Source organism: Neovison vison, chromosome 10 (assembly GCF_020171115.1).
Source record: "Neovison vison isolate M4711 chromosome 10, ASM_NN_V1, whole genome shotgun sequence".
In the NCBI taxonomy this organism is placed as follows: domain Eukaryota; kingdom Metazoa; phylum Chordata; class Mammalia; order Carnivora; family Mustelidae; genus Neogale; species Neogale vison.
In genome coordinates, this window is record NC_058100.1 from 50774720 (window position 1) to 50800736 (window position 26017).

General features: G+C 37.5%; 3 long non-coding RNA genes across 3 annotated transcripts in view; 2 read left to right on the forward strand and 1 right to left on the reverse strand.

The window, feature by feature from the left end:
- The window catches only part of LOC122918614, a 63947-nt gene extending 63472 nt beyond the window's left edge, over positions 1 to 475 (forward strand). The window contains exon 7 of the long non-coding RNA XR_006386643.1: positions 231 to 475. This is a non-coding gene — a long non-coding RNA (uncharacterized LOC122918614). The remainder of the gene's footprint in view (positions 1 to 230) is intronic.
- A 2019-nt stretch (positions 476 to 2494) lies between these two features.
- On the reverse strand, positions 2495 to 10210 carry LOC122918615. Its single transcript, XR_006386645.1, has 2 exons — positions 10077 to 10210; positions 2495 to 2838 (listed from the first exon to the last, which is right to left on the reverse strand). It is a non-coding gene; the product is annotated as an uncharacterized LOC122918615 (long non-coding RNA).
- LOC122918616 lies at positions 3807 to 25384 on the forward strand. Its single transcript, XR_006386646.1, has 3 exons — positions 3807 to 3891; positions 22647 to 22843; positions 25248 to 25384. It is a non-coding gene; the product is annotated as an uncharacterized LOC122918616 (long non-coding RNA).
- The last annotated feature ends 633 nt before the right edge of the window (positions 25385 to 26017 follow it).

Sequence of the window (26017 nt, forward strand, 5' to 3'; positions counted from 1 at the left end):
AGTAGTCAGATAACGGACATATTCTGAAGGCGGAGCAGAATTTGGTTTACAGTGCTAATGTGGGATATTAGAGTAAAAAGATGAGAAATGGTTGACTTCAGAGCTCTGGCCAGAGTAACTAGAAAAACTATGTTGCAATGTACTGATATGATTAAGGCTATGGGAAGAGGAGGTTTCAGAGAAAATATTCTTGGTAAATCCCTGACTGACTGCAGGTTTTTCTTTTTCAGTATCTTTAGAGGCAGTGAATTCAGTCAGAAGAGTCGAGAACTCTCCCATAGTCCTTTCTACCGTCTTAGACTTGGATTCTCACAGATTTGGAGCTATATTCACCTGGAACAAATGGTACAGCCTGATCAACCGTTTCCAGCCCTTCGCGGTGGCGTCTGTTCTGATTGGTTGTAATACCCATTCTTGATTCTCAACCCATTCTGATTAGTTGGAGCCAAACTCAATTATCTTTCTCCGTGGCAAAGCCAAGACAAACACAACACAGTATGAGTGGAAGTGCCCCACTGCTGAAAAGGCGGCCTGTATCTTATCCAACTTTGTACTTCTAGAGGAGAGAGGGTGGATAGATCCACTCAGATTCACTCCATTCGTAGCAAAAGCATCATAAGTGGCACACTCTGCCGAGGGGCGATTATGACTTTTTTTTTTCTTTTCTTTTTGCTGTGAAGAAAGGCACTTTCAAAGATAAAAATGATTCTTTGTGATTAGCATTATTTATGAATTAGTATAACTCATCAAACACTTTGCAGACTTTTTTATTAAAAAAAAACTTACTGGATAGTTAAGGGAAAAGTAACCATTGGAAGGGAGAACATTTGCATTCTTTTTGTCTCCCTAAATTCCCATCTTGGCTCATGAAGGAGGGAGTTAACACTAACATTTTGGTAGTTTTTTCATATCAAGAGAAATAAAGAGGAGGAAGCTTTTACCTCTCTCTCTTCTCCCCATTGCTCCCTCCTTCTCAATAAAAATGGCAAATGTGGCTGGCAGAAGTCTGACAGCTACTAGGACATGTTTTACTAATGAGCAGGGACTTCACTCTGTCTGCCGAGCAAAACCAGTCCAGAATGTTCTCTTCACCGGAAGTGTGCTGCCAGCGAGTGGGTTTCTCCTCTACCCTCTGGTAGATGAGGGTGTAAGGCAGCCCTGGTCCCGACAGCCACCTGATGAGTGAACTTGGATTGGCTCTTCACACCCAAGTCTCGGATACACACTGGGTGAGCAGATCCCAAAGTCTGGTTGCAGTAAAGTAGGAAGCTAGCGTCGTTTGACCTCAGCCTTGTTCCTTTGCATGCAGAATCACTGGGCCAGTAACCCACTTACCTCCCTTCGGGTCAGTTCCCCAGCGGTGACAAGAGAGGTGAGTCACAGAACCTGACATTGACATCAAGGTCGACTGAGAATTTGCTGTCATTTTAGTCCTCGGCATCGTCCTCCTCCCTCTCTTTTTTCTGCCTCTAGAGTACCTTTCTTCATTCCTCTAACCCTTTTACTAAGCCACTTTTGAAAGAATGTGAAACTACATTTTTATCAGTGATAACTCTCTTGGTTTCAAGGAAAAGAAATAAGCTCTCTTAAAGACAAAAAGCGAGAATTTATTTTAAAGAAACAAATTTGTCTCAAGAAGATCTTAGTTAGTAGGTAGATAGTAGATTTCAGAAATAAACTAGCGCCAGAGTTTCATAAACAGTCAGGACTTTCCCTCCCATCTCCAGAGATGGCAACCAAACACCCTAGTTGGTGCAGAACTATCCTGGTTTATATCTGCCAGAAGTAAACATCACCATACTGTGATTTAAATAAGGGAAGTTTAATATAAATATTTTTAAATTTTTGATAAAAGAACACTTAAAAAATGAAGAGAACTCTCTATGGTACCTTAGGGCTGAAGGAGAGTACCTAAGGAGGGACAGATATGAAAGGGGACCCCCTTCCCAAGGCTGGGACTGCAACCACTGGATGGCAGGGACATTCGCCCAGACCAGAGCTGGTCTGCAATCAGTGGGCAATCAGGAAACAATTCTCTGGGGTACAGGAGGGACATAGAGAAACTGTAGCCAGTGGTCAGGCACATGGGCATGCAGAGAGAATATGGTGCCGCTGTAGACAGGAGGCCTGGAATATATGGTGTCCACGTTAAGAAGGCCACAAGATGGTGATCATTGGCCAGGTTGAGTCTGTAAAGTCACCAAGGGACTGGGCCTGGGTCAGAGTCCCACCAGCTGACAGGGTGGCTGTCAGAATGGGCAGGAGGTCCCTTCCTCCTGCATTATCCCTCTAGTACCCTCTGCTGAGAAAGTGTAACAGGCGCTCTTTGTAGAGAAGTGCTGAAAGGAATCCCATCCACTATTGCAGATCCTGTATTGGCTCTGAGAGACAATAAAGTGCTAGTGCACCTTTCAGGAGTACCTGGTAAGAATGATGAGTTCCCAGAACAGTCAGAGAAAGAACATAGAAGAGTATTTACGAAAGACTGGGTGTATGGGGGAATGGAGAAGCTTTGTTTAATGGGTACAGAGTTTCGGTTTGGGACAATGGCAAAGTTTTGGAGATGGATGGGGGTGATGATTGTACAACAATACAACAATGTAATGTACTTAATGCCACTGAACTGTACATTCAAACAGGATTACAATGGGGGCTCCTGGTGGCGCAGGTAGTTGAGTGTCCAACTCTTCGTTTTGGCTCTGGTTGTAATCTCAGAATTGGGAGATGGAGCCCTGAGCTGGGCTTCACACTGAGTTTGGAGCCTGCTTGGGATTCTCTCTCTTCCTTGCCCTCTGCCCCTCCCCCACTCCGATGGGTGTGCACAAGCCTGCACCCTCCCTAAAAAAAGAAAAAAAAGATTACAATGGTAATTTCTACATTATATGTATAATACCACAGTACATAAAAGATTAATTCATGGTCACTATATTCATCTCTTACCTCTGCTCCTGTCTGTACCTTGACTTTCTTCTTCCTTTCTCTGTTTCTCACACACACACTAGAAAATACGGCCACCAATGGCTCCTGACCTTAAGTGACTTTCTTTTTCTCTGAAAACCTGCCCCATTGAGTCTGGCTCTCACAACTCCCTCTTTCAAATTCTCATGGAAATTCTGCAGTTGCTTTGGTCCAGGGCTCACCTTGACCATTGGACCAGTATCACATGATACGGACCTGTTTTCAGAAATGTTTGTGTGTAGCTTTAGGAATAGGATGGAAGAGGCAGAGGAAACTGCACTGGCAAAACAAGAAGAATCTACTATAATCATTTGATGGCTTCCCTCCTCTCCCTTTCAGTGTTTTAACTAAATAGGGAAGCCAGGCAAATAAATAAATACATATTTTAAAATTCACATTAAGAGTGAAATCAGTAAGTAAAATGATCCAGATCAAATATTTTTCCTCCTTTCCACCTGTGCTAGTAGTCTGAATTAATAATAGTAGCATATGGCATAATAATCACAATTAGTCACCAAGCTAATTAGCCATACATAGTTTCCTAAGGAGCCACAAAATGGCGGAAATCTTTATATATACAGTGAGATTTAAAAATTAATCATGGTTGTTACAGCGATGGTTATTTTTTATCTTTGCAGGCACAACTTCTTGAAATGATATATATTCCCATCAGGTGCTGCAGAGAAGCAATGGCCTTTTTCTTGACAGCCAATGTGCGTTTTGGCACCAGAAAATCAGATGGAAAAATACAAGCTTTTTCCAAGCCCTAAACACAGAGTATGCCATCTATTAGTTTGGATTTTTTCCTTAAATATCCTCATCCTAATATGCGGTGGTTTTTTCAAGAAGAAATCAATCCAAATCTATCTTTGTCCTCAGAATCTGGGAAGCCTGGGTTTTATCACTGGCTGGTCACAGATGCACTGAAAATGGGTAAGTCACTTCCATCCTTGTCTGGATGCCTCCATCTGCTAAATGTAGATTCTGACACTCACCATCAGATAATGTTTGCAAAATGTTTGATGGTCCTTGCTGGTAGACAGTATGTAATTGCAAACAGTTGGATCATTTTTTCTGTCCTAAAAATTCTTCTCTTTTCTAGAAACTATTTTTAAATTAAAAATATCACTTTTAAAATGTGGGCACATGGCAATAAAAATTCAGTTGGTACTAGAGAGTAATTTTTTTTTTAAAGTAAAGGTCTTTCTCAATGGCATTCCCCAGAAATAATAGCTTAAAAGTTTTCTATTTTTAATCCTTCTGAGGCAAACCTGCACAACAATAACTTATTATCCCTTTATTTTTGATGTATCAACTTCAAAGTATAGCTGATGGGCCCCTTATGAAAGATGAGGACCTTGGCTCATTTACGCTTTCCTTCAACAACCACGGCCAGATATATTTCATTTTTTTATTATTCCTTTAGATATGTCCAATATATTCAACCCTCCATTTCTCGATCTATCCATTTTAGGCAGGATCTCATGACTTCTCTCTAAGATAACGAGAGATTTAATAGTCATCCCTTGCCCTGATCCTCTCATGGTCATCCCCAGGGTCACAGTTTCAGTTCATCATAGAGTTAATTTACATTGTCAAAATTCATAGAATTTATTCTTTCTGATTTAATTAATTTTTCTGTGTTTTGGCTGTTTGTTAAGTCTAAAAATAGCCAGAATTTATAAGATTTTAATAAATGAGTATTACTGATTATACAGTTTTATTCTATTTAAATTTTTAAAAACTATGTTTATTAATTGCATATGTTGTACCAGCACTGCCTTAAGTGTTATGGAATGTATCAATGAACAGAACAGAGAAAAAAAAAATCCTTGTCTTCACAGAGCTTGCATTTTAATGTGTATGTGGACTCAGACAGAGTGAAAGTGATTAGCTATTTCATTTAACCTGTGCTGATAGAAAAAGAAATGCACATAGAGGAGCAAGAGGAAGCAGGGCACTGATTTAAAAAAAAAAAAAATTTTTTTTAATTTATTTATTTGAAAGACAGAGATCACAAGTAGGCAGAGAGGCAGGCAAAGAGAGAGGGCGAAGCAAGCTCCCCGCCAAGCAGAGAGCCCGACACGGGGCTCCATCCCGTGTTATTATCCTACGGCTTCACCTTCTCACTAAAATAATAATCTAGACTCTGCAGAACTTTAAAGATTTATTTCTTCTTGAAGCTGTTCTTTCCAGGGCCTCCTCATTTGCTAACCTAATTTGGGTTGCTAACTTTCTAATCCTACTTTTCAATATCATTTTGGTTTTTGGTTTTTATTGCATGAAATTTTGTGGGGTTTTTTGGTTGGTTTGTTTGTTTTCCTTCCAGTTTTGCCTCATATTAAGCTGGGCTTGGTCAATTGCTATTTGAATTGCTTGTCTCTCACTTTTCTTTGTCTTGCTGGGATAAATTCTTAAAGCATTATTCAAGAAGCATCATATATTCAGATAAGGACTTTATTTTTACCATCTTACTCTCCCATTTCATTGATGGTTTTTTTTGTGGGTATAGAATTATTTGTTTAAAATCAATTTCTAGGGGCGCCTGGGTGGCTCAGTGGTTAAGCCTCTGCCTTGGGCTCAGGTCATGACCCCAGGGTTCTGGGATCGAGCCCCAAGTCAGGCTCTCTGCTCGGCAGGGAACCTGCTTCTTCCTCCTCTCTCTCTGCCTCTCTGCCTACTTGTGATCTCTGTCTGTCAAATAAATAAATAAAATATTATTTTAAAAAAACCTATAAAATCAATTTCTGAACTCTGAAGGTGTTTCTCTCTTTTCCCAATGTAAAAGTTTGATGCCAGCCTGATTTCACTCCAGCAAGTCTACCTTGTCCTGCTCACTCATGACCACACAGTCATCAAGTATTTTTGTCTTTAGCCTTGGCTTAATATATTTTACAAAGATATATTTAAGTGTGAACATTTTTTATATTAATTGTGCTGGTACCTTATAGGCATCTCCAGTCATAAGATTCTTATTTGTCTTCAGCTAGGGAAAAATTTCCTCCATTATTTTTATTTTGACAAATTCTTGACCTTTTAAAAACCATACTGAGTAGATTTATGCTTTTATATTACTTCTCCATATTTTTTCATTTCTCTCATAATTCACTTCTCTGCTTTTTTGCTCTATGTTCTGGGATACTTATCTAACCAGATGGATTCACTGGTGAATTCATACCAAACATTTAAGGAAGAAGTTATACCAATTTTCTACAATCTCTTTCAGAGAATAGAAGCAGAGGGAATACTTCCTATCTCATTCTATTAGGCCAGTGTAACACTAATTCCAAAATAAAAGACATTACAAGAAAAGAAAACTACAGTATTCTCATGAATATAGATGGAAAAATCCTCAACAAAATATTAGAGAATTCAACAATGTATTAAAAAAAAAACAAATTATATACCATAAACAAGTAGGATTTATCCCAAGTATATAAGGCTGGTTCACCACTTAAAAATGAGTTACTGTAATCCATCATATCAAGAGGCTAAAGAAGGAAAAATCACATGATCATATCAATAGATGCAGAAAAAGCATTTGACAAAATCCAGTACCCACTTGTGATAAAAATCTTCGGGGAAACTAGAAATAGAAGGGAATTTCCTCAACTTGATAAAGAATATCTACAAAAAAAACCCTATAGTTAACATCACATATTTAATGGTGATAAACTTGAATAAGATGAGGAAGTGAAGTGGGTGATGGGTATTAAGGAAGATAGACGGGTGATGGGTATCAAGGAGGCAATTGTTAAGATGAGCACTAGGTACTATAAGTATATGATGAACCACTGCACTCTGCTTGTGAAACCAATATTGAACTATGTCAACTAACTAGAATTTAAATTAAAAAAAAAAAAAAAAAACCAAAGTAAGGAAATTCCCTCCATTTAACACATGGTACTGGAATTCCTAACTCATCCAATAAGACAAGAAAAAGAAATAAATGGTATATAAATTGGGAAGGAAGAAATAAAACTGTCTTTGTCTGCATATGACATGATTATCTATGCAGAAAATCAGAAAGAATCAATAAGAAAAAAAACTCCTAGAACTAATTAGTGCTTATAGTAAGGCTTTATGATACAAAGTTAATATTAAAAAGTCAATCATTTTTCTATATGCCAGAAATTACAAGTGGAATTTGAAAATAAAAACAACACCATTTTTATTAGCACTCCTAAAAATGAATACTTAGGTATAAATCTAACAAAAGCTGGACAAGATCTTTACGAAGAAAACTACAAAACTCTAATGAATGAAATCAAAGAACTAAATAAACTAATTTAGTTTTTAAACTAAACAAATGGAGAAATACTCACTCTTATCAAGATGTCGGTTCTTCCCAACTTGATATATACATTCAGTACAACTGAAATCAAAATCCCAGGAAGTTATCTTGTGGATATGAATAAACTGATTCTAAAATTTTTATAGAGAGGGGCGCCTGGGTGGCTCAGTCAGTTAAGTGGCTACCTTGGGCTCAGGTCATGATCTCAGGCTCCTGGGATTGAGCCCCACATTGGGTTCCCCACTCAACAGCAAGTCTGTTTCTCCCTCTCCCTCTGTGGTCTCTCTTGCTTTCTCTCTTTCAAATAAATACATAAAATCTTTTTTAAAATAAAATAAAATTTATAGAGAGAGGTTAAAAAAAAAAAACCTCAGAATAGCTAACACAACGTTGAAGGAAAAGAAGAAAGAGGACTGACACTATCCAACTTCAGCCTTTACTACGAAGCTAGAATAGTCAAGGCAATGTAGTAGTGGTGTAAGAAAAGACAAATAGATCAATGCAACAGAATAGAGAGCTCATAAATATACCCAAATAGGTACAGTTAACTCATCTTTGGCAAAGGAGTTAAAGCAACCTAGTAAAAGATAGTCTTTTCAACAAATGGTGCTGGACCAACTGGATACCCACAGGCCAAAAAAACGAATCTAGACACAGACCTTACACTGTTCACAAAAATTGACTCAGAATAGACCAGAGACCTAAATGTAAAACACAAAACTAAACAACTAGAATGTAACAGGAGAAAACCTATATCATCTTGGGTATGGCAAGGACTTTTTAGATACAACACCAAAGGCATAATCTATGAAACAAATAATTGATAAGCAGGACTTCATTAAAATTAAACACTTGTCCTCTGTGAAAGACAATGTCATGGGAATGAGAGGATAAGCCATAGCCTGGGAGAAAATATTTGCAAAGACATGTCTGATAAAGGACTGTCATCTGAAACATGCAAGGAACTCTTCAAACTCAACAATGAGAAAACTAACAACCAGATTGAAAATCGGCCAAAGACTTAACAGACACCTCACGAAAGACGATCTACAGCTAGCAAACATGTACATGAAAAGATGCTCCACTTCATATATTATTAAAGAAATGAAAATCAAAGCAACAATGAGATACCATTGCATACCTATTAAAATGGCCCAAATCCAGAACCCTGACACCACCAAATGTGGATGCGGATATAGAGCCACAGAAATTCTCATTCACTGCTGTGAGTGCAAAATCGTACGCTCACTGTGGAAGACAGTTTGACAGTCTCTTACAACACTGAACACACTCTTGCCATATGATCCAGTAATCATGCTTCTTGGTATTTACCCAAAGAAGTTAAAAATTTATGTCCACAGACGTTTATAGCATCTTTATTCATCATTGCCAAAACTCAGAAGCAACAAAGATGTTCTTCAGTAGATGAATGGATAAATAAACTGTGGCACATCTAGACAACAGATATTACTCAGTGCTAAAAGGAAACAACCCATCCAGCCATGAAAAGACATGAAGGAAGCAAATGATATTACTAAGTGAGAGAAGTCAATCTGAAAAGGCTGTATACTGTATGGAAACCATATGACATTCTGAAAAAGGTAAAATTATGGAGACAGTGAATAGATCAGTGGTTGCCAAGGGTGGGGGAGGGGGTGAGAAGGGAAGGATGAGTAGGTGGGGCAGTGAAAATACTCCATATGATACTATTATGATGGATGTAGGTCGTTATACATTTGTCCAAACCCAGAGAATGTAACCTTGACGGTGACTCCTAATGTAAACTATGGACTTGGGTTGATGATACTGTGTCAGTGTAGGTTTATCAGTTGTAACAAATGTACCAGTCTGGTGGGGGATATTGATAGTGGAGGGGGGGACTTTTATTTGTAGGGGCTTGGAACATATAGGAACTCTCTGTATTCTCCTTTTAGTCTTTCTTGGAACCTAAAACTGCTGGTAAATATATATATATATATTGTCTTTATTTTAAAATTGTGCTAATTAAAAGAAACCAGCCTCAAAAGACCAATATTTTATGATTCCATTTATATGAAATGTTCAGAATAAGCAAATCTGCAGACAGAAAGTAGGTTAGTGGTTGCTGAGGGCTGGCAGAATAATAGGTTAAGGTGTCGGATAAAAGGTACATGGTCTCTATTCGGTGATGAAAATACTGTAAAATTGATTGTGGTGATGTTTGCACAACTCTTAAATATACTAAATCCCACTTACTTGTAGTCTTAAGTAAGATGGAGTCAGAAGGCAATAGTGAACAGAGTTTAAGAACATACATAGACTTTGGAATTAGGCTAACCTGAGTACAAATCCTGACTTTACTACTTACTAGTTGTGTGACTCCTCACATAGTTCTCTCTGAGCCTCCATTTGCACATCTAGAAAATACAAATAAAGATAAGATACACACACACACGCATGCGCGCGCGCACACACACACACACATGCACACACACACACACGCGCGCGTGCGCGCGCACACATGCAGTCCTCAAAGAGTCCGGACAGTATCCTAAGGAACCAGGACATTGGAAGCCAAAGGTTTCTACTCCAGTGCCCGCTCTGCAGCCGCACTCGCCTCCCTAACTCTGTGCCTTGGCAAAGGGCAGCTTCCTGTTGCCCTCCTTGCCTCAGGGACGGAAAGCAGATCAGATTCAGTGAGAAACCAACTAAACCTTCTCTTGGCCCTTTCTTTTGCTGTGAGTTTTATCAATACCAGTCCCACATCCATAAAGATCCTTCCTCAAGTTTGAAAAATGGAGAGGGGAGGAAAGAGAGCAAGAAATTAACTTTAAAAATTTCTCACCATCATGATGTTATACCAAAGGTCCCGGGTGTACTGTAGACAAGGTTGGACTTTTATCAAGTACAAACTCCAAGCTAGAATGAATTACTTCATTGGATGTAGAAATTACAAGCAGTACTTAGATGCTAGCTGATTTTGGCACAGACCAAGTGGATTAATCATTATGGTGTAATATAAAGTCCAGATGAAACAAAGTCAGCCCAGCAATTTTAGCTGGAGAGGGCAGTGTAAACACTTCAAAAACAACCAGGCAAAAAAATATAAACTGTGGAAAGCAGCCATTTCGAAAGTCACAGCAAATGCAGGAACCAGTTTTCTAAGAGAATGTTTTATCTCAAGCCAAGTGGACCTAAGATTAAAATCCTAACATTAAAGCCTGTTGTATCTACGAATCCATGGTTAACAATAAAGAACCACTCAACCAAGGGAAAAGTATCCCAATTCTTCTTCTTCTTCTTTTTTTTAAACTTACTTTACTGCGACCTATAATTGACTCTCACTGAGAAGACAACAAGGAAGCCATGACTAATATTTGGGCAGGAAACAGATCTGCCCCATGTGGCAGTACACCGCTAGAACTAGCCATCAGGGGTGATTAGCGCTAAGCAAGATGATAATGATGATATAGAGTCATGAATTTCCAAGCTAAAGGGAAAATGAGATTATTAAACATGATGATGATGATACTATTATTATGGTAAACATTTATTAAGAACTTATTAAGTCCAGGAAGTATTCTAATAATTCATATGCTCATTGATTCCCAAGCATAACTCTATAAGGTAGGTACAATCAATATTCCCATTATTCAGAAGATAAATCTGAGGATAGAGACCAATCTCTCACTGGGCACTTCTCAGTATTGAGGTCAAGGGAGGTGAGAGAACTTGCATATAGTTATTAAAGTTGTATTTGCCTTCAAATTTCCTTCATAATTCTTTATCTTCTTCCTCTTCACTCCATTTCAAGTGCCCAATTCTCTCTCTTTCTCTTTAATAAGGAAACCCATTATCAGGAAAATATCCTGTATTACTGTTTACCCCTTAATTGTCAAGACCATAGTCATCAAAATAGTACTGATGTCAAATCCAGTGTTTGGTTCTCCATCTTCCTCTTGTTTGTCCCATCAGCAACATTTGACATAAGTGATCTTGCTCTCCCTTCCTCCTTGGAAATCTTTTCTTCCTTTGGTTTCTGGTGTACTATTCTCTCTTGAATTTCATTCTACCTCAATGATTGTTACTTCACTGTCTCTTTTATTGGTTCCTTCTCTTTTTTCTAACTCTCAGCCCTGCATTTGGTTATTGGACCTCTTCTCTTCCATAACTATGCTCATTCCCTTGGTGATCTGTTTTAGCTGCACGGCTTTAAATATGATGACTGAATTTATATACTCAGTTAGGAATTTGTCCCACAAGTACAGACATGTATATTCAGTTACCTACTTGACATTTCCACTTGGATATCAAGTTTTCAAATACACATGAACAAAGGTGTGATTTCTCCTATCAAACCTGTCTTCCCCACATCCATAAATGGCAACTCCGCCCTTTTAGTTGCTTAAGTTAAGAATCTTGAAATCATCGTTGATTCTTCTGTTTATTCCATATTCATTTGAACAAATTCTGTGACTCTACTGTCAACTACACCTACAATTCCATGCCTTCATACCGTCTCCACAATTATTGTACTGATCTGGTCCAAGACTACCATCTTGCCTGGATTGTTATAATGGTATCCTAATTCCTCTGGTTTTCCAATCCCACTGCACTGCAATAGCTAGAGGGCTTTTTTTTTTTTTTAAGATATTTATTTATTTATTTGACAGAGAGAGATCACAAGTAGGTAGAGAGGCAGGCAGAGAGAGAGAGAGGAGGAAGCAGGCTCCCTGCTGAGCAGAGAGCCTGATGAGGGACTCAATCCCAGGACCCTGAGATCATGACCTGAGCCGAAGGCAGTGGCTTAACCCACTGAGCCACCCAGGCGCCCGCTAGAGGGCTTTTTAAAAAATATAAGTAAAATTCTCCAGTGGCTTCATATGTCACTCAGAGCCATGATCAAATTCCTTCACTGATTCAGAAGTTCTATGTGCTTTGCAAGTGTTTTAAGCCCACCCAGATATCTCTCTGACCTCTCTCTCCTATAACTTCTCTTAGGTCAATTGCTTTTGGTCTCTTTGCTGTTTTTTAATTGAGTCATATCCCTACCTCAGCGTCTTTGCATATGCTATCTCTCAGTCTGGAACACTCTTCCCCAGATAAGTGCATAACTGACATCTACTCTTACTTTACTTAATTTTTGCTATGCTCAAAATTCACCTTATTAGAGAAACCATCTACTATAAATAACACCACAGCATTTCTATATTCCTGATACCCTATATCTTGATTTATTTTAAGCCTCAGTGATTATAATACTTGATTATTATATTTACCAATTTGTTGTTTGTCTCTCCCAATTAATTATGAGCCACATGAAGTCAGGGATTTTGGTTATTTTTTTCACTATAATATCCCCAGCACCTCAAACAATGCTTGAAATTATTGAATGAGTGAATGAAGTTAAATCAGACTGTTACCTATTGCAGGCCTACTAGTAATTAAGACTTATTTCTCATTGGAAAAATAAAGGCATCTCTCCTATCAAAAAACTTCAGGACTTAGATATGGTGAAGGTGAATGTATCCATGAAATTATTCTCCCTGGGGTCTGTGATTCTGCCTTCATATGGATTTATCCCAATACTATTTCTTGAAAAATTCATCTAAAAATTAAAATTAATGATAAAAGGATGACTATATTGTTTTAGTTTGGACAGGATTCTTTCAGGCATTAAAATAAATTGATCATAATGGCCATTGGCTTGACTAGTCTTTGTGCCAACTCTATGCTGTAGGAAGTCTTCGCCCCCACCCCCTTCACATCCCTTGGAGCAAAACATGAAGAATTGAGAGAACAATGGCCACAACTGTTCTCTGGGAACAAACTTAAGGGCTATATCCCTTCCTTTAAAAAGCACACTACATATACCCACTGCTAATATAAATACAATAGCCAGGAGTCTGATTGCCATGGAGACCCAGCTGCGCCACAAACCTTACGCCAGATGAACAGAAGGTTAAAGGAAGGAATCTGCTGAAGAGGCCAAAAGTTTGGTTTGCTTACAGGCTTTTTTTTTTTTTTTTTTTTTTTTTTTAACCTTTGGCTATTCAGCAATGGTTAGCTGTTTTGTCTCTCTCTTTACCTGACAGTATGGTTCAGGGTCAAAGCATCCATCAGTGACTTCTATTACCTTTCTACATTTTTGCTGTTTAATGTGGTTGTGCTTGATTAGGGTAAACAGAAAAGGAGATTTGAATGAGTTTCCTGTTTCCAAGGAAAGGGGGAGCCCTGATGATGCCCCACCCATATCCCCTTCATTCACCCTGAACGTTAAGTACCGGTGGTTCCCACACACTTTTGGTAGATTCCAGTAGCTCAGCCTGAAAACATTGTCTAACTTTAGGACTAAGCTTGACTATGTCCTCTGATGCCATCAGCACTGGAGCAGGCCAACAATGCTGGGAGCCAGTGCTCCAGGAGCTGTCCTCAACCAATGAAGAATACAAGTAGATAAATAAAGAATTTAGTTTTTTGTTCCCTCACAGGGACAGTTCTCAGGCATGTTCCATCCATTTTCTTATAATGTCCCCAGAAGTATTAAGCCCCAGCCACCCACAATTCATTAACTCAGAATGTATTGGCTTTATCCCTTTTATGTCATTTTCCTATTCCCACAATGTTCTTCCCAGAATCACTTCCCAAATAAATGACTTGTTCTGAAATTTCTTTCCTCAGATTCTGATTTGGGGGAATCCAAACAAATAGGGGCATATTTTACTACCTGAAATGGCCTGGATCTGCATTTGCTCTTAAGGCGAGCAAGCATTTGGATCTACAGAATTTCTGAACTAGCTGCTGCTGCCACCTAAAAATTGTCACTGAGCTACATGAGGTGATAGGGCAAAGCTTAGACTGGAAATGTATCTTATCACTTGGATGATAATAAAATTACTTGTCAGTTAGTAAATACCAAAGAAATAATACTTAATTTCTTCACTTATGTTATTGACTTAAGGACACGTAAATTATCAATATGAATAACATAGTCATGCATGTTATCATTTGAGTGATAATCAGATTCATTGTTTATTATAGGATACTTTTAAAAAATAACAATCAGTTATTAATTTAATTTATTGAATTTATTAACATATTTAGGAATGAGGACACTTTAGGGGGAAAAAAGACCCTCCAGAAATCTGTATAAAGATTCCTTCAAATCGTTGATAAGTACTGGGCTACACATGCACAGACTGAAATTACACAAATTGTTCAAAGAATGCTGAGGAGTTGTCAGCTTGTGTAGAGATGAAGGTTTTCAAACTTGATTATCCATGGTGGAGAATTGTTGGAGATGACTTGGGACATTCATTAGTGAGTCTTGAGGGGTCATACCTTAGGTGTAAGAATAAACTACTCCTGAAGTGAAAACTATTTTAGCAGTGATTAGAAAAGCTTAAAAACAGTCCTCAGGAAGATTACTTTGATTTAAGAGTGACATAAGCATCTATGAATACAAAACCCATCCCTCTTTAAAAGAACACAAGAGAACCTAGACACTCAGCAATGCATGATCTACAATGTCCAGAGCCAATAAGTTTTCCTTTACTAGATATAATAAGAAGAAGGCAAATGAGATCTCTAACCAGGAGATCAATAGTAGAAACATTCAGAAATTACAGAAATGCTGGAAGTAACATATGATAGAACAGTTATTAATATAATGTTCAAATATATGAAGAAAGACATGAACATGTGAGAAGAGAGTCAGAGATATAAAAAAGAATAAATTAGAATGAACTTTAGGAATGCAAAAACCAATATTTGAAAGGAAAAAAAGCCATTGGATAGGATTATCAATAAATTTCACATTGCAGAAGAAAAAACTAATGACTTTGAAGATACAGCAAAATGAAGTAGAGAGAAAAATAACTTTAAAAGAATGAACAAAAAGCTCAGGGACCTGTGAGTCAGCATCAAGAAATCCAAGTACATGTAATAGGAATCACAGAAGAAGGAGAGAAAGGTAGGGAAAGCAAATATATTGGAAAAATTGATGGCAGAAACATTTCCAAATTTGATCCAAGAAGATTTCCACAGATCCAAGAATTTCAAAGGACCTCACACAAGATATCACACACATATACAGAGTGACATAAGATGCATGACAAAGTGCTGGAAACCAGTGATAAAGAAAAATATTTTAGCAGCTGCCAAAGAGAAAAGATAGTCTATATAGAGAAAGAAAGCTAAGAATTATTAATACCTGTGGTTACAAACTAGGTAAGCCACAAGACAATGAATTGACATCTTTAAAAATACTAAAAGAGGAAAAATAAAATCGTATGTAACTAAAATACCCTTCAAAATGTGGTCATTTTTTTAGACAGAAGCTATGGCACTTCATCATCAAGAGAACTAAATTATAAAAAACTTAATAAAAGGGGCGGTTGGGTGGCTCAGTAGGTTGGGCATCTAACTCTTGATTTTGACTGAGGTCATGATCTCAGGGTCATGAGATCAAGCCCTGTATTGGGCTCCAGGCTCAGTGTGGAAGCTGCTTGATATTATCTCTCTCATTCTCCCTCTGCCCTTCCCTGGCTCATGCTCACTCTCTCTCTGAAATAAATGAATAAATAAAAGTTAAAAAAAAAAAGAGGAAAGTTAGAAAAAAAGTTACTCTAATAGGAGATAATCATACAAGATGGAAACATGAATTTAAAAGAATTCTTTAAAAGAATTAAGAAAATCAGTAATAATAATTACGTAGATAAATATGAAAGATTATTTTCTTATTTTTAAATTTATTTAAAATATTATTAACCTGTTACAGTATAATAATAATAATAATGTATTTTGTGCTTTATAACAGATGTAGAAATAAAACAAATGACAATAAGGGCATAACAGAAAGTAGGAGGAAAGTAGAAACATAATGTCAATTATGTCCTACATGTCAATTAATATAATATTATTTGAAAGCAGTTTTAATAAAGTAAATTTGTATGTCATAAACCCTAGGGCAACCAATTTTTCTTTTATGTATAGGTAATAAGATAGTAAATAAATAAAAACAAAATTGATAGGCTAAAATTGATATAGAGATAAAAGTCAATTGTAAAACATAATGAATTAAACCAAAAAAGGCAGAGAGAAAATAGATAGATAAATAGCAGATAAAAAGAGTAGAAAAAACCAACAAATATATAGGTTTAAACCCAAATATATTAAAAATTACATTAAATATAAATTGTCTAGATATTCCAATTAAAAGATAAATTCTCAGATTGAATAAAAATACAAGATCCTGTCATACACTATCTATAAGAAACTTATGTTACATGTAAGCACACAGATACATTAAAGGAAAATGATGGAAGATTTGGCACAAGTGACAAAAGGAAAAATAGATCAATTGGATATCATCAAAATTAAATCTTTTTGATTCAAAGGACACCATCAAAAATATGAAAAGACAATCCACAGTATGGGACAAATACTTGTAAATTTTGCATCTTTTCTAATGTTCCTGGGACATTTAGGCTATATAAACTGTTACAACTCAATAATAGAAAGACAACCCATTTTTAAAGTGGGAAGGGATCTAAATAGAAATTTTTCCAAAGAAGTTATATAAATGGCCAATAAACACATGAAAAGATGATCAACATCATTAGCCATCATAGAACTGCGTATCAAAACCATAGTGAGGTATTACTTCACAACCATTAGTATGGCAAGAAAAGAAAGATAATAAAAAGAAGACAATAAAAAGAATGTTGAGAAATTAGAACCCTTACACACTGCTGGTGGAAATGTAAAACAGTGCAGCTACTTTGGGAAACAGTATGGCAATTCCTCAAAATTAAAATTATTGTGTGACTCAACAACTCTACTTCCAGGTATATATATATCCAAGAGAAATGAAAACATATCCACACAAAAACTTGTACATAAATATTCATAACATTATTCATTATTCACTATAGCCAAAACAACTTAAAAGGCCATCAAAAAATGAATGGATAAATAAAATGTGGTAAATCCATATAGTAGAGTATTATTTAATGATTAAGAGGAACAAAATACTGATACAATCTACAGCATAAATGAACCTTGAGAATATAAGGCAGACAAAAGGCTACATATTGTATTATTCTATTTCTATGAAATGTTCAGAACAGGAAAATCTACAGAGACAGAAAGTAGATTAGTGGTTGCCAAGTGCTGGATAAAAAGGGAAAATGGGAGTGACTGCTAAAACATATATGGTTTCTTTTTAAGGTGGTGAAAATGTTCTAAAATCAGTTGTGGTGATGGTTGCACAGCTATGAATATACTAAAAACTATTGAATTGTACATTTTAAAACGAGTTAATTGTATGATATATGAATTATATCTCAATAAAGGTATTATAAAAATAGTAAAATCATGGGGAAAAAGTTATGCCATGCAAAAACTAATAACACAAAGCTGAAGTAGCTTTGGAACAAAAATATTACCAGGGATAAAGGGGAACTATTTTATGATAACAGAGTTAATTTACCATACAGATATAACAGCCCTAATTTATTTGCACCCAAAAATAGAGCTCCAAATACATAAAGCAAAAGTTGACCAAACTAAAAGTGAAATAGCAAATTCAAAAGTATGGTTGAAGATTTCGATTTTTTTCCCTCAGTAATTGACACAGCAAGTAAATAAAAAATTAAGTCTTGAGCAACTTTGTCAACCAAATTGGCCTAATCAGCATTTATAGAATACTCCACCCAATAACAGAATACACATTCTTTTCTAGTGTTCCTTGGACATTCACTAAAATTAAAGCTATTTTCTAGGGCATAAAGTAAATCTCAATAAATTAAAAAAAGAAATAAAAAATGTTCTCTGTTTATAATGGAAATTAAATAAAAAATTATAAAAAGAGAGTATGTGGATATTTGGAAATTAAGTAAACATTTCTAAATAACCCATGGGTCAGAAAAGAAATCACAAGAGAATTCAGAAAATATATAGAACTGAATAATAATGAAAATGCAATATATCAAAAGTTGGGGGACACAGCTAAGAGACTTAGCTGTTGAGTATGCAAAGCACTCTTAAAGGGAAATTCATAGCTTTAAAAACTTATGTTTAAAAAGAGGAAAGGAATAAAATCAATTATTTAAGCTTCCACGCAAAAATCTAGAAAAAGAAGTGTAAATCAAAATAATGTTATAAAACATACATAAAAATTAGGAAAAAAATTAATGAGATCAAAAGCAGTTTCTTTAATCAATAAAAGCAATAAACCTCTAAACTGAATTATTAAGATTTAAAAAAAGAAATCACAAATTACTAACATCAGTAACAGGAGGAGGCTTCACTGCATATCCTTCAGATACTAAAAGGATAACAAGAAAAAACTTATTAGAAGAAATTATAGCAACCATCTTCATAGATTTCAGATAGTCAAAGATTTTTTTGTTAAAAAAAAAAGCATAAACCCTAAATGAAAAAAGTGATCAATTGGATTTTATCAAAATAAAGAACTGCTCTTTCAAAGACACCTTCAAGAAAATAAAAAGACAAGCCACAGACAGGGAGAAAATATTTACAATATGTTTATCTGACATAGACTTATATCCAGAATATACAAAGAACTTTCCGGAATATACAAAGAACTCTCTCAAATCAATCAGTACCTACACACAATGCAAGAATGCTCAATAAGCACATGAAATAAAAATGCTTAACATTAATAAGAAATAGGGAAATTACAATTAAAACCACAATTTTATACCTCTACAAACACATAAAATGACCCAAAATACTAACAAATATTGGGGCAAATGTGGAGCAACTGTAATTCTAATATATTGCTGGTGAGAAAGTAAAGTGATACAACCACTTTGGAAAACAGTTCAGCAGTTTCTTATAAAGTTCAATATACATTCACCATACACACAAACCAACAATTCTAGATATTTCCCTAAGAGAAATGAAAATATACTCCAGGATATACACAACTGTATAAAATGAAAACAGGTTTTCTTGGCAACTTTATTCATATAGCCAAAACTCAGAAACAACCCAAAATGTCCATCAACAACTGAATGGATAAACAAATTGTGATATATTTACACAATGGGCTCTTCAGTAATGAACAAAAATGAACTTTTGATATACAGCAGCATAGATGAATCTCAGGAACATTGTTCTGAAGGAAAGATGCAAAACACAAAAATTTACATACTGTATGATTCCTTCTTAAAACTTGATATGTGTTTGAGTGCCTTTTAATCTACAGTTTACTACTCCTCCATCCTTCTCTTAAAGAAACTAGGCCATTTGAATGGCAATTTCCTACTGTGGGTTTTGCTGATCCTACTCACAGTTCAATTCAACATGACCCATATATTTCTTGCAAATTAGAAGCTAGATCCAGGGGCTTGGGCAGACTCAGATTTGAGGTCTTTGGAATCAAAGGATGACATGTTTTTTCATCAATAGACACATAATGTCTAGTTATTATTCTTTTACAATGTTAGCAAAATGATGATGTTCTAATTTTATCATTTTACTGGCTAGTATAATTTTATAAAGAGAAGCTTCATCTGCTATTTCCAAGTTGATGACTTGGCCTAGCATAACTGACTCCATTTTGGGTTTGTGGTTTTCTATTTTAACACAACCAAACCTAAAGAAATCCCGTAATTAAGTTTCCATGTTCCATGCACTCACTGAAATATTTATTGCACACATATTAAATACACAACCATAAATGAAATTCGACAAAAACAGCAAGTCACAGAATCAGACCTGTAAAACTGATATTACAATTATCAGATACCAAATATATAATAATAAATAAATATGTATAAATTAACATATATAAAGAAATAGAATTTTAGAAACATTCTGGGAAGAATCTACAGAAATGAAAATTATAGTAACAAAGTAAAATCTAGATGAATTGATTTAACATTATGTTAAACACAGTTAAAGAAATAATTAGCGATTTGGAAGGTAAAACTGAAGAAGTTACACAAAATGTGGGACAGAGAAAATGCAAAGGGAAATATGAAAAAGGATTAAGAAACATGGAAGGAAGAGTTAGCAGGCCTAACATACATATAATCTGAGTTCTAAGAAGAAATAATATTGGGGAACACACAACATTAAAAGACTCAATGACTGAGTATTTTCCAGGGGAGATTAAGAACCCAAAACTCAAACCAAGAAGTTCCCCCAAAGTGCCAAATACCACAAGTAAAAAGAAATACACCCAAGTGACAAATTCAAAACAATGAAAACACAGAGAAGGTAAAGAAGCAGCCAAATAGGAAAGAAAAAAAAAAAAAAGAGGAATGACTGATAGCTGCCTTCTCAGAAACAACAGTGGAACCCAAAAGAATTGAAAATAGATTTTAAGGTACTGTCAGAATATAACTTTCAACCTAGAATTCTATATAGTTAATCCTCAGACAACAGGGGTTTGAACTGATTGTGTCCATTTATATACGGATTTTTTACAGTACAATAATGTAAATGTATTTTCTCTTCCTTATAGTTTTAATAACATTTTCTTCTCTTTGGCTTTCTTTATTGTAAGAATACAGTGTAGACTACATATAACCTACAGAATATGTGTTAATCAACTGTTTGTGTTTTTGGTAAGGCTTCTAGTCAACAGTAGGCTATTTAGTAGTTAGGTTTGGGGGGAGTCAAAAGTTATACCCAGATTTTCAACTTTCAGCACCCCTAACTTCTGTGTTTTTCAAGAGCCAACTGTATTTAGTGATAAAACCTTTCAAAAATAAAGGCAAAATAAAAACATATTCAGACAGAAGCCCAGAAAGGTTTACTATCAAAAGAAATTTCCCATGAAGGTATATCGTGTCAGAAGGAAGATCTGTGATACATGAAAATGGAAAGCATAAATATTGACCGTGTGCAATGGCAAAATTGGTGCTAATGTGTGAGGCTGCTTATCAAGAGAGAATAATACATAACTTAAGGAGGGTAATGATTGGCTTGAAACATTCTGATTCTTACATGGTTCCAAAGAAGGGTAAAACTAGTAATATTAAACTCTGTTAATTATGCATGTTAAAATTTCCAGGCTAATCATTAAAGGAATAGAAATAACTATAAAAGTTAGCATTTATCATTATAATTGTTGCTATTGTTATAACTATTATGTTCTAGGGATCTTATGGGAAGAAAGAGAGGGAGAAAGAGAAAAGGATTCTATAATCCATTTTTTAAAAAAGGTTTTATTCACTTGACAGATAGAGATCACAAGTAGGCAGAGAGGCAGGCAGAGAGAGAGGGGGAAGCAGGCTCTCCGCTGAGCAGAGAGCCCGATGCGGGGCTCGATCCCAGGACCCTGAGATCATGACCTGAGCCATAGGCGGAGACTTTAACCCACTGAGCCACCCAGGCGCCCCCAGTTGTTTTTCTTAATCAAAATAGATTTCCTGCTTGATTTCTCTATTTTTTTCCTCAGATAATGAGTATTATAAATCCCCAGATGGAGATTGTAGAGAGTCTGCAGACTTTCCTTTTTTTATTTGACAGCAGAACCTTTAGCTCATTGAATATTTATTAATATCTTGAGAGACTTGCAGGCTAGAGAACACCTTCCAAGTTGAAGCTGAATCTACTAGCATTTGATTTGCCTGTTGGAGGGATCGATAGAACCATGGGGGCGTGAAGAAAGTAACAGACTCAAGTAAGGAGGTCAATCTTAGCAAGACCTTAGGTCTGGGAAAGCAAGACATTAAGGGAGAGTTGAAAATACTATTGTCCAATGACACCAGGAAGGATGGGACATAGTGCACGTTATTAAATGGAAAGAAAAAACTTAAAGCACTACCTAGCAAACGGGTTGGAAATCTCCTGCTCCAAGGCTGTTGGAACACTTGGGAACACTGCCAAGCAATTCTGGGGAAGTGACTTGGCACTGATTGTGGCCTTGTGTTCTCTATGAAAAAAAAAAAGATTATTTTATAAGTCATAATATGCTACCTAGAAGCCAAATTGCCAGTTAAAATTCTATTTACAAGCAGGTGTAAGGTTTCAATATAGCTTTCACCTAACATCATAGAATACTGCCTCTTTGTAATCAAATATGATGCCAATGATCTTGGCAGCTCCATTTTTTGATGTTTCAAATGTTCAGAGAAATGGCAGGTTAGGAATGTCTAATTATAATGGAGTCTTCTGTATCTGCGCTAAATGCAGCTGTTTGGTTGAGACAGTGCAGAGGAAATAAGTCACCACGTATAGAAAGGCATTTTTGCTCTTATCAACCCAATTAATGATTTCCTCTAAAAGTTAACATTTTAAATGTATCCAGGCAAAGAGAAAGGTGAAAAGTATTTGTTGGCTAGCTTTTTAAATTCTATGCTATTTCGTATCTTTCTTTTAAAGTCTATAATACTTTAATTGCAATCAATGTAATATAATCCCATTGATGTTTTAGGTAACTGTGCATACACCAGGCTTGTTTTCTCTGAAGACTGAAAGAAATCTGGAGGCGTTAATCCTCACATCCCTCATGGTGGAAGACGGAAGAAGGAAGCCAGATCTGAGCTAGCCTGGAAGGAAGAGATACCTTTTGCCCTATTCTCCGCTACTGGAATGCCCTCCACACTCTTTTCTCCTGCTCTCCAAATCCTAGTAAGTTCAGGCCCTGCCTCGGCCAGTGAAGCCTCCCTCCATACCTCTGGCCCATCTTAATCTTTTTTTTTCTTTTTCTGAAGGAAAAGCCAGTATCTTGAGTTCTCTCCAAGGTAGCACTCAAATTCTATTGCTGCCTGGTCTCCTAATTATTATAGGATCTTCTCTAAACAAAGACATTCTTGCCGGCACACCCAGTTCTTGTATTTCTGATTCTTGATCAATTCAGTGCTAGGCTTACAGTTGGTGGCCCATAAATACTCGTTAATAAAGTGACGAATGAAAGACCAGAGAGGTCCAGGACTTAGGAAACAATTATCCAGGCTGATCCCTGACAGCAGGGAGGTTTGGGCTTATCTGTAGTTTAGAGATGACTTGTATGTTATCATTCTCGTTATCCATTGTCAAAGAGTTTAAGGAAACCCGCTGCTCCGGGGAGCACTGCCTTGTTTCTCATCTGTGCTTATGATCGTATTGGACCAAAGTACGAAGGACCTTTCCCAGGGATCCACAGCCCTCACCAAGGTGAGGAATTGCCCTGCTGGTTGGGGGATGGGGGGTTGGGGGAGCAGGGTAGAAGAGCGTCTGAAGACACGCCTACTTTTCAGTTGGCCTTTGTCCTTCAACCACCAGACTTTGCTGCCTTGTTTGTTCTTCCAACCCTGAGAGCCCCCTTCTACGTTTCTATCCTAAAGGACTGCGTCCAGGAGGAGGATTTTGAAACGTGCCTTTAGCCCTTGTAAGCTCCTCCCCGAAGGCTTTGCAAAGTCAATAGGAGGCGTGTTGATTGTCGGTGTTTGCTCTCCACACACAGAGTTTGCAGAGAATTAGAGGTCAGCCGCTGCTGCTTCTCGTTGTGGCTCCCCTAGGCCTTGTGCAACTATTGCAAAGCCCGCGTGCGACGGGGCAGAGCAGGGGGAACACGGCCCTGGACGCTGTGGCTTTGGGGAAGCCCCCCGAGGAAGGACCCAAGCAGGCTCTGCGAATGCGATGTGCTCCTTGAAGACGGAGGGCCCACCGCGGCCCCAACAGCTGTCTGATTGATTTCTCATTTATTCCAGCGCTAGTGTTTCCGTGGGAATGGCAAATTATTTCTTCTCAGCTCCTTAGCTGGCTTCCTTTTACATAATTTCCGTGTCTTAAAATTATTTGCCCTTTGGGGGAGCTCTAGTGCCCTCTTAGACCATACAGGTGTGCAGACCGTACAGGTGTGTACTTTTAAAAAAAACACCATTTATTAAAATCTGAGCTTACAAAATTGACAAATTATGAGGAAGGCTTTTTTTTTTTTTTTAACCACAAAGGGATTTTGTGATCAAATTCAAGGTCCCTTTTATTAATCCATGAGTCTCTGTGGTGTATGTAACATCACATTTGCGGGTTTGTCTTGACTTTAGAAGTAATACATGTTCCCAGCCATGGTACATAATGGCAATTGAAACCATGTTCTTTGACTTAAACAAGACCTAGATTTGAGACCAGCTTACTTGCTATGCATTTGAATAAGTTTCTTATCCCTTCGAAAATACAAACTAAAATTGTTGGAGGTATTAAATGAGAGAACATAGCTCAAGCACCTAGCACACGGGAAGCGCTCACTGTTAGTCTTACTAGAGTATTTGTAAAGGTTGGTTTACCCACCTCTGATTTAAATACAACTTTTCTGTGTCTTGTTTAAGTGTGATATCTACCTTTAATGCTGTGCCTTACAGTGACCATTCAGCCCACTCTCTGTCCTGCCCAGCGGTTTTGGTTCTAGGGCTCTGGGATTCTCCCAAGGACTAAAGTCCTTGCATCACAGGGTGGGGTGGGAATGGGCTGCTCCCAGATCATACTGGCTGTACGCTGAGAGTCCGTAACTAGGTGGGGTTTCTCTCTAAAACAGTGCTTCTCAAAGTGTAGCCAAGGAACCCCTTTATCAGAATCACTTAGGAGTGTTTATTAAGTTGCAGAGGCCTAGAGTCCCCCCAGAGCTTTCGAAGCAGACTCTTTTGGCAGGGTGGGGGGCAGATTCTGGGGTAAGACTCTGCATTGTAATAAGCACCCAGTTACTCTGATGCTAACTAAGTAAAATTCTGGAACTGCTCTAGGGAAGTCCTCAAGCTGACCCGATAGTGCAATGGCCCCGGATGCTTAACAATAACAGAGTTCCTAGGCCCCAGCCCACAGTTTCCAGGGAGGAGCCTGAGGATGTCTATTTTTAATAGGCATGCCCAGGTGACTGCAAAGGGCTGGCAAATACAGGAAATGCTCTTCTACAATGACTGCCCAGTGGCGTGTTTGGTGGTAGTGGTGGTAGTGCTTAGGGAGGGGATGAGGGTTTGAATGATCCAGAGAGTGACTTAGGTGAAAAGTTGAGCCCCCACGGTCAGGGCTCATCTTTGCTTTTTAACGGCTCCCTCAGGGTGTGAGAGTCTGCGTCCGGCCCCTCCCGCCGTGTTTGAGGAAGCAAAGCACAGTCCGTCTGGGGAGATGAAGCCACCCAAGAGTGAAGCGTGAAGCTCGTGGGCAGAGACCGGCCACCCCCATGAACCACCGTGGGACTACGGGTAAACGGAAAGAACGGCCATTCCCAGTTCTGTCTTAAGAGCCCGGCTCAAGTTCCCACTGAGCTTTTCCACGGATTGCCTCCTTTCCTTAAGACAGTTTGGGTAGGTTTGTAACCCAAATGGTTTTAATCAAAACAATGTTCCATGCCAGGAACTGCCGAGCCACCTGTAACGGAGCTCTGCCGTACCTACTGTCTTTCTGGGCCTCCCTTCCAGCCTCTGCGGCCAGACTCTTTCTTTCGGGACCTCTTCTGCCTTCTTCAGGGGCTTGCAACAGCAGTCCAGTGAGGACAAGCTGTCAGGCTTTCTGCACAAGTCTTAATCTGTGGTGAGTAGAACAGTAACCTCGTATTTTATTGACAGATGGGGCTCCCAGGTGAAAAAACCTACTTGTTAACAAAGACCTTCTCTTGGGATACCCATCCCTTCTCCATGGTGCTCTCCTTACTCCCAGCAAAGCTAAACAATCTTCTCTTAGTCTGCCGTCTACTTAGGGATGGGAAGGCAGCCTATAATCAGAGCGGAGTCTGCTTTCTCTTTCTTCAGCTGATGGTCACACGGCATCTGTTCTGTAATTCTGCCCCCCAATTATTTTGTACCTGGGTCTACCACCTCGTGACAATAC